This window comes from Pteropus vampyrus, unplaced genomic scaffold (assembly GCF_000151845.1).
Source record: "Pteropus vampyrus isolate Shadow unplaced genomic scaffold, Pvam_2.0 Scaffold39, whole genome shotgun sequence".
NCBI classification, from domain to species: domain Eukaryota; kingdom Metazoa; phylum Chordata; class Mammalia; order Chiroptera; family Pteropodidae; genus Pteropus; species Pteropus vampyrus.
The window spans coordinates 8,359,763-8,369,324 of NW_011888820.1; positions in this window are offsets into that span (position 1 = coordinate 8,359,763).

Here is a 9,562-nt window from a genome sequence, read left to right on the forward strand (position 1 = left end):
CAAAACCTTCTTGCCCAGGAGTTGGCCAACCATGACCCATGGGCCAAATCTTGCCCACTGATTATTTTTGCAGATAAATTTCATTGGCACACAGCCAAGCTCATTCATCTACATTGTCTATGGCTGCTTTCGCACTGCAATGGCAGAGTTGAGTAGTTGTGACAGAGACTATATGGCCTGCAAAGCTCTTTAGATGAATATGTATGAATATTTATATACCAATTTTTAAATTTCTAGTTTTATCTTCCTAGTTTTATCTCTAAAGACCAAAAGCTCTCAAACACAGGAAAAAGCTATCAAGGAAGAAGGCATGACTGTGTGTGAAAGGCTTGTCCAATGGAGATCGAACACAGAGATAAGCTTTCTCAATAGATGTATTTATACACAGACACATCAGAACAGAGCAAATAGAAGGTCTAATTTCCCTGTGGACTGATTCTCTCATTCTTTTAACTTTATTGGGATTGAATTTCCAAGTCAGACCTTTAAAACCACTCCTTGGTTTGCTTAGTGAAGGTCTGGGTAGAGTTAAGACAATAATAATAAAGAGGGGGGACGAAAATCATCCATCCTGTTGAAATTGGGAGTTGAAGCTGAAGGCAGAGTTACTTTGAGCATTCATAGCAATGGTGACTGGCTGATAGAATCTAAGATTGAATTCCTGATGCAGGGAGTAATCAATATACAACGATGTGAAGTGGAATGTGCATCAAATAATAAGAATGTGTGAAATGTCAGAAGTGAATAAGTCAGTGTGTGACTTGTTTGAATCCTGCAGGTAATAGGTGGAAGATATTCCAATTGATTTCAACCAACCATGATAGACCATGAAATAGGAAAAATATTTAAGCCAGTAAGGTTAAACAGATCCCCTGTGCTTTACCTTCAGACAGTTACTTTATCTTTAGAATTAAAAAAAAAAAAAAAAAAAAGAACTTTGGGCATTTGTATAGCACTGCTTACGTTACTCGTTACTGAAAAAAATTGTAAAATTCTGTGTAAATAGAATTTTCAGAAAAAGATTAAATCATGACTGTCATACAGGCACAAAAATGAACATGTATTAAAATTTAATTCCATTTATTAATTAATGAGGAACCAGGAAGATGTTATAATTGGCTCAAAAGAGAAACTTAAGAACAGAAACATTTGTAGATCAGGAATATTGAAATAAATGTGCAAATGAAAAGCAAAACTTTTTTGGAGGCTTAGAGAGCAAAGTCAATTTTATCTATAAGGTAGAATTTGCATTAATGTAGATAAGAATTATTTTTATTTGCTACACAATTAATAATTAGTTGTAACAGGTAGTTGTAAAATTGCTTCAGTGGAATCAGAATCAGATAACCCTGAGGGGTATCATTTAGAGTCTAGAAAATGCATAGTTTTTCACTGAAGCATAAATTCCTTCTTATAATTCTAATCACGAAATCAGAATTTTTTTTTTCACAATAGTTAAGGATCAGTAAAAACAAAATGAACAACCCATTTATATAGTGAGAAAAAGTATTTTTGTATTTAAAATGATGTTTTAAATGAATATTTAATACAGAGCATGGAACATAATAAGTGCTCTAAAAGATTTATTGGATATTTATTGCTATAGGAATACTGTCATTAAGTAAAAAAAAAAAAATCAGTTAAAAACAATAGGTGCAAGGATGGAATCCTCTATAACAATTAAAATAAATTCTATATAGCAATAAAAATATGTCTTATATAGAAATAAAATAAATTAAAATCATAGATAAAGTAATGTAATCCTACACAGTGATAAAAATAAATCAACCTCACACATACACGAAAACCATAGATTATCTCAGAAACAAAATATTAAAGAAAACTCCCTACCTACCCAACTAGCGCAAGTAGGTGAGCACAGTGGCGACACCCTCAGGCCTCCCTGCAAGGAGAGGCAGGAATGAGAGGTCTTGGCATTGTGCCGCTACCTTTCTGAAACCAGAGAGCAAGGGTAGTAGCAACTTGAAACATACCCCTCCTCAAAACCGCCACAGCCCATGGGGCCAGCGAGCACTAATGATCATGGCATTCTTTCACTCCCTAGCTAAAGTCTGCAAAAGTGAGCAGTTACAAACACTCCCCATTCCCGACCCCTGTCCCCCGCTGGAACAGGTGAGTGAGAATAGCCTTCTCCTACCCCTGGTTTAAAGCCAGGGTGTACACATAGACAAGGCACTCTCTAGCTGCACTGATGAAGCCCTCCTGGCATACAATCCACACAGGGGACACCCCTTGATCTCTTGACCCTGGTGACCAAGAGGGCTGGGGTAACTGAGCTCCACAGAACTATAACAATCTGAAAGACAGTTCTTGGCAGGCTGCCACTACCAGAGAACTGCAAAAACACCAGACTGAAACACAACCCCAGTCTACATGTGAAAGAGGGCTATTTACTTATCCTGGAGCTTCAGCCTCAGGGACAGATTTCAGGTTTCCCACATACCTAGAGGCTAAGGAGGCACTCCCAGGGGCCAAAAGCCGGGAAACACTATCATTTTGCAGCCCCTTGGTCCCACTCGAGCTTGATGAGACTTCCCGGAAAGGAGCTTAAACAATCATTTAGCATCCTGATTTTGACAACTTTCACTCAGGGCAAAAATCCAGATGTCCTAGTCTGGAGGCCAGCAGGGATAATGATTGCAACCCCATAGGACTATATAAATTGGAACACTATAAAATCTGCTTCCCGAAGTTCTGGCTTCCAATGAGCCTGGAACTAGATGCTAAATGAAAGTCCTCCCTTTGGAACACTGACAGGTCTTAACATTGAGGGTAGATGAAGAATAATGCAGGCATACTAGACGATCATAAAGGTTCGAGAGACAACCACGAGCTAGAACAAGGGTGAATGAGAAAAATCATCACCTACACACGATGACTTTTTCAAGACTGAGAAAGATAGCAGTTTTGCCTAATACATAGAAACAAACACAGAGAGTCAAGCAAAATGAGAAGACAGAGCAATACAGTAGTCCTTATCACCCACAGTTTAGCTTTCTGCATTTTTAGTTACCTGCAGATAACCACAGTCCAAAAATATTACATGGAAAATTCCAGAAATAAACAATTCATAAGTTTTAAATTGCACAGTTTTCTGAGTAGCATGATGAAAACTCACAGCGTCCTGCTCTATCACTCCTGGGATGTGAGTATCCATGCTGTATATGCTACCTACCTGTTACTCACTTAGCTGTCTCAGTTATCAGATTGACTGTTGCAATATTTTAGTGCTCGTGTTTAAGTAACCTGAATATTACTTAATAATGGCCCCAAAACACAACAATAGTGATGCTGGCAATTTGGATATGCCAAAGAGAAGCTGTAAAGTATATAGATTTATGTATAGGAAAAACACAGTATATATAAAGTATTGTACTCTCTGTGGTTTCAGGCATCCATTTGAGGGTCTTAGAACATATCCCCTGTGAGTAAGGAGAGAGAACTGTATGTTCTAAATGAGAGAACAAGATGAAATTCAAGGAAAAGACCTTAGGGGTATGGAGATAAGTAATCTACTTGATAAAGAATTTAAAATAATAGTCACAAAAATCCTCACCAATTTTGTAAAAACATAAACAAAGAGATAGAAAATATGTGAAAGTACCAAGCAGAAGTTATAACTAAACTGGAGATTATATTAGAGGGGTTGAATAGCAGAATGAATAAAATAGAAGCACGAATCAGTGAGCTGGAAGATAAAGCAATGGAAATCACTCAGACTTAATAAAAAATTTTAAAAGAATTAAAAGAATTGAGGATATTTTAAGGCATCACTGGGACAACATCAAATGGAATAACATTTGCATTACGGGGGCTCCTAGAAAGAGAAGAAAGAGAGAAAGGGCCATAAAAACTATTTGAAGAAATAATGGCTGAAAATGTCCCTAATACTGGGAAGAACACAGACATCCAGGTCCAAGAAGCCTAGAGAGTTCCAAATAAGATGAATCGAAAGAGAAACACACCAAGACACATTAGAATAAAATGGTAAAATTTAAGAATATAGGGAGACTCTTAAAAGCAACAAGAGAAAAACAACTTATTACATACAAATGAAACCACATAAAGCTGTCAGCAAATTTTTCAGCAGAAAATTTATAGGCCAGAAGGCAGTGGCATGACATATTCAAAGTGCCGAGAGGAAAAAAAATTATCAACTAAGAATTCACTACCTGGCAAGGTTATCATTCAGAATTAGAGAGATTAAGAGTTTTCCCGATAAGCAAAAGCTAAAGCAGATCATCATTACTAAACAAGCACTACAAGAAATGTTACCAGAATTCTTTGAGCTAAAAAGAAAAGGCATTACTTAATAATAGGAAAACATACAAAAGTAAATACTGTGAAAAACATGAATAAATAATAAAGTAGCGGATCAATCAGTTATAAAGTAAGTATAAAGGGTAAAAGACAAAAGTAGTGAAATTAATTAAAAAACAATAGTTAAGGAATACATAAAATAATAAGATGTCATCAAAAATATAAAATGAGGGGATAAAAATGTAAGGCTTTGGAATGTGTTCAAATTTGTTACTATCAACTTAAAAAATGCTGTTATATATGTAGAATAGTATATGTGAGCCTCGTAGCAACCAAAAAGACAAACTTCTAGGAAATATACAGAAGAAAATGGGAATAGAGGATGGATTATAAATGTACACTAAGGAAAGCCATAAAACCACAAGGAAAGAGAAGAAAAGAACAGGGAACAAAATTTCCAGAAAGCAATTAAAATTACAAGAAGCAGACGCCTATCGATTATTACTTTAAATGTAAATAGACTAAATTCTCCAATCAAAAGACACAGGTGCCTGAATGGGGAAACAAAAGACCCATCTACATGCTGCCTACAAGAGACTCACTTCAAACCTAAAGATATACACGTACAGAAAGAGGTGAAAAAAGTTATTCTATGCAGATAGAAACAAAGAGAGCTCCACAGAACTATAATAATCTGAAAGACAGTTCTTGGCAGGCTGCCACTACCAGAGAACTGCAAAAACACCAGACTGAAACACAACCCCAGTCTACATGTGAAAGAGGGCTATTTACTTATCCTGGAGCTTCAGCCTCAGGGACAGATTTCAGGTTTCCCACATACCTAGAGGCTAAGGAGGCACTCCCAGGGGCCAAACCCGGGAAACACTATCATTTTGCAGCCCCTTGGTCCCACTCGAGCTTGATGAGACTTCCCGGAAAGGAGCTTAAACAATCATTTAGCATCCTGATTTTGACAACTTTCACTCAGGGCAAAAATCCAGATGTCCTAGTCTGGAGGCCAGCAGGGATAATGATTGCAACCCCATAGGACTATATAAATTGGAACACTATAAAATCTGCTTCCCGAAGTTCTGGCTTCCAATGAGCCTGGAACTAGATGCTAAATGAAAGTCCTCCCTTTGGAACACTGACAGGTCTTAACATTGAGGGTAGATGAAGAATAATGCAGGCATACTAGACGATCATAAAGGTTCGAGAGACAACCACGAGCTAGAACAAGGGTGAATGAGAAAAATCATCACCTACACAAGATGACTTTTTCAAGACTGAGAAAGATAGCAGTTTTGCCTAATACATAGAAACAAACACAGAGTCAAGCAAAATGAGAAGACAGAGCAATACAGTAGTCCTTATCACCCACAGTTTAGCTTTCTGCATTTTTAGTTACCTGCAGATAACCACAGTCCAAAAATATTACATGGAAAATTCCAGAAATAAACAATTCATAAGTTTTAAATTGCACAGTTTTCTGAGTAGCATGATGAAAACTCACAGCGTCCTGCTCTATCACTCCTGGGATGTGAGTATCCATGCTGTATATGCTACCTACCTGTTACTCACTTAGCTGTCTCAGTTATCAGATTGACTGTTGCAATATTTTAGTGCTCGTGTTTAAGTAACCTGAATATTACTTAATAATGGCCCCAAAACACAACAATAGTGATGCTGGCAATTTGGATATGCCAAAGAGAAGCTGTAAAGTATATAGATTTATGTATAGGAAAAACACAGTATATATAAAGTATTGTACTCTCTGTGGTTTCAGGCATCCATTTGAGGGTCTTAGAACATATCCCCTGTGAGTAAGGAGAGAGAACTGTATGTTCTAAATGAGAGAACAAGATGAAATTCAAGGAAAAGACCTTAGGGGTATGGAGATAAGTAATCTACTTGATAAAGAATTTAAAATAATAGTCACAAAAATCCTCACCAATTTTGTAAAAACATAAACAAAGAGATAGAAAATATGTGAAAGTACCAAGCAGAAGTTATAACTAAACTGGAGATTATATTAGAGGGGTTGAATAGCAGAATGAATAAAATAGAAGCACGAATCAGTGAGCTGGAAGATAAAGCAATGGAAATCACTCAGACTTAATAAAAAATTTTAAAAGAATTAAAAGAATTGAGGATATTTTAAGGCATCACTGGGACAACATCAAATGGAATAACATTTGCATTACGGGGGCTCCTAGAAAGAGAAGAAAGAGAGAAAGGGCCATAAAAACTATTTGAAGAAATAATGGCTGAAAATGTCCCTAATACTGGGAAGAACACAGACATCCAGGTCCAAGAAGCCTAGAGAGTTCCAAATAAGATGAATCGAAAGAGAAACACACCAAGACACATTAGAATAAAATGGTAAAATTTAAGAATATAGGGAGACTCTTAAAAGCAACAAGAGAAAAACAACTTATTACATACAAATGAAACCACATAAAGCTGTCAGCAAATTTTTCAGCAGAAAATTTATAGGCCAGAAGGCAGTGGCATGACATATTCAAAGTGCCGAGAGGAAAAAAAATTATCAACTAAGAATTCACTACCTGGCAAGGTTATCATTCAGAATTAGAGAGATTAAGAGTTTTCCCGATAAGCAAAAGCTAAAGCAGATCATCATTACTAAACAAGCACTACAAGAAATGTTACCAGAATTCTTTGAGCTAAAAAGAAAAGGCATTACTTAATAATAGGAAAACATACAAAAGTAAATACTGTGAAAAACATGAATAAATAATAAAGTAGCGGATCAATCAGTTATAAAGTAAGTATAAAGGGTAAAAGACAAAAGTAGTGAAATTAATTAAAAAACAATAGTTAAGGAATACATAAAATAATAAGATGTCATCAAAAATATAAAATGAGGGGATAAAAATGTAAGGCTTTGGAATGTGTTCAAATTTGTTACTATCAACTTAAAAAATGCTGTTATATATGTAGAATAGTATATGTGAGCCTCGTAGCAACCAAAAAGACAAACTTCTAGGAAATATACAGAAGAAAATGGGAATAGAGGATGGATTATAAATGTACACTAAGGAAAGCCATAAAACCACAAGGAAAGAGAAGAAAAGAACAGGGAACAAAATTTCCAGAAAGCAATTAAAATTACAAGAAGCAGACGCCTATCGATTATTACTTTAAATGTAAATAGACTAAATTCTCCAATCAAAAGACACAGATGCCTGAATGGGGAAACAAAAGACCCATCTACATGCTGCCTACAAGAGACTCACTTCAAACCTAAAGATATACACGTACAGAAAGAGGTGAAAAAAGTTATTCTATGCAGATAGAAACAAAGAAAGCTTGGGTAGCAATATTTATTTCAAACAAAATAGACTTTAAAACAATAACTGTAACAAAAGTAAAAGAAGGTCATTACATAATGATAAAGAGGTCAATCCAACAAGAAGATATAATATTTATAAATATTTATGCACCCAATGTAGGAGTATTTAAATATATAAAACAAATATTAACAGAAATAAAGGAAAAAATTGATAGCAATACGATAATAGTAGGGGACTTTAATCAATGGATTAATTTATAATCACTTATATCAATGGATAGATCATCCAGACAGAAAATCAGTAAGAAAACATGGACCTTAAATGACGCAACATTTCAAATAAACTTAATTGATATATATATATAGAACATTCCATACAAAAGCAGCAGAATACACATTTTTTTTCAAGTGCTACAAAACATTCTCCAGGATAGATCACATGTTAGGCCACAGAACAGGTCTTAATAAGCTTAGGAAGATTAAAATTATAAGAAGTGTCTTTTTTGACCACAACAATATGAAACTAGAAATCAATTACAAGAAGAAATCAGAAAAAATACAAACATATGGAGACTAAACATAATGCAATTAAACATCAATAGGTCAATGAAGAAATCAAAGAGAGAATAAAAAATACCTTGACACAAATGAAAATGAAAACACAATGGTTCCAAAATCTTTGGGACACATAAAAGCACTTCCAAGGAGGAAGTTCGGAGTGATACAGGCCTACTCCAAGGAACAAATAAAATCTCAAGTAAATAACCTTACATCTAAAAGAACTAGGAAAAGAACAAAGCCCAAAGTTAGTAGAAGAAAGGAAATTATAAAAATCTAAGCAGAAATAAATAAAATACAGATTAATCAAAATTGAAAACATTAGTAGAACTAAGAGCTGGTTCTCTGAAATGATAAAACTGATACACCTTTTGCCAGATTCATCAGGAAAAAAAAGAGGGCTCAAATAAATGAAACAAGAAATGAAAAAAAGAGTGACAACCGATACCTTATTCTCTTATTCTTCGTACAGAAATACGAAGAATAAGAGAATTCTGTAAACAATTATATTCCAACAAATTGGACAATCTGGAAGAAATCTATAAATTCCCAGAAACATACAATCTTCTCAAATCGAATCATGAAGAAATAGAAAATCTGAATAAATTGATTACTAGAAATGAAATTGAATCAATTAAAAAAAAAAATCCCAACAAACAAAAGTCTAAGTCTAGACAACTTCATAGGTGACTTCTACCAAACATTTGAAAAAGAGTGATACTTATATTTTTCAAGTTATTCCAAAAAAGAAAGAACACTTCCAGACTCATTCTATGAAGCCAGCATTATCCTAATATCAAAATCAGACAAAGACACTACAAGAAAAGAAAATTACAAGCCAGTATCCCCAATGAATATAGATGCAAAAATCCTCAACAAAATATTATCTTATAGAGTTCAATAATCTTTTAAAAAGATCATACACCACGATCATATGAGATTTATTCCAGGGATGCAAGGATGGTTTAACATCTGCAAATCAATCAACGTGATACATAAACAAAGGATAAAAACTATATGATCATCTCAATAGATGCAGAAAAAGCATTTGACAAAATTTAACATCCATTTATACTAAAAATTCTCAACAAAATGGGTATAGAGGTAACATTCCTCAACATAATAAAGCCCATTTATGACAAACCCACAGTTAACATCATACTCAACAGTATATGATGCTAAGATCCAGAATAAGACGAGCATACACACTTTTATTCAACATAGTATTGGAAGTCCTAGTTATAGTAATCAGAGGGAAAAAAAGACATCCAACTGGAAAGGAAGAAGTGAAACTGCCATTATTTGCAGACAACATGATACTATATACAGAAAATCCTAAAGCCCTATGAGAAAATTATTAGAAGTAATAAATGAATTTAGTAAAATTGTAAGATACAAAATTAATATACA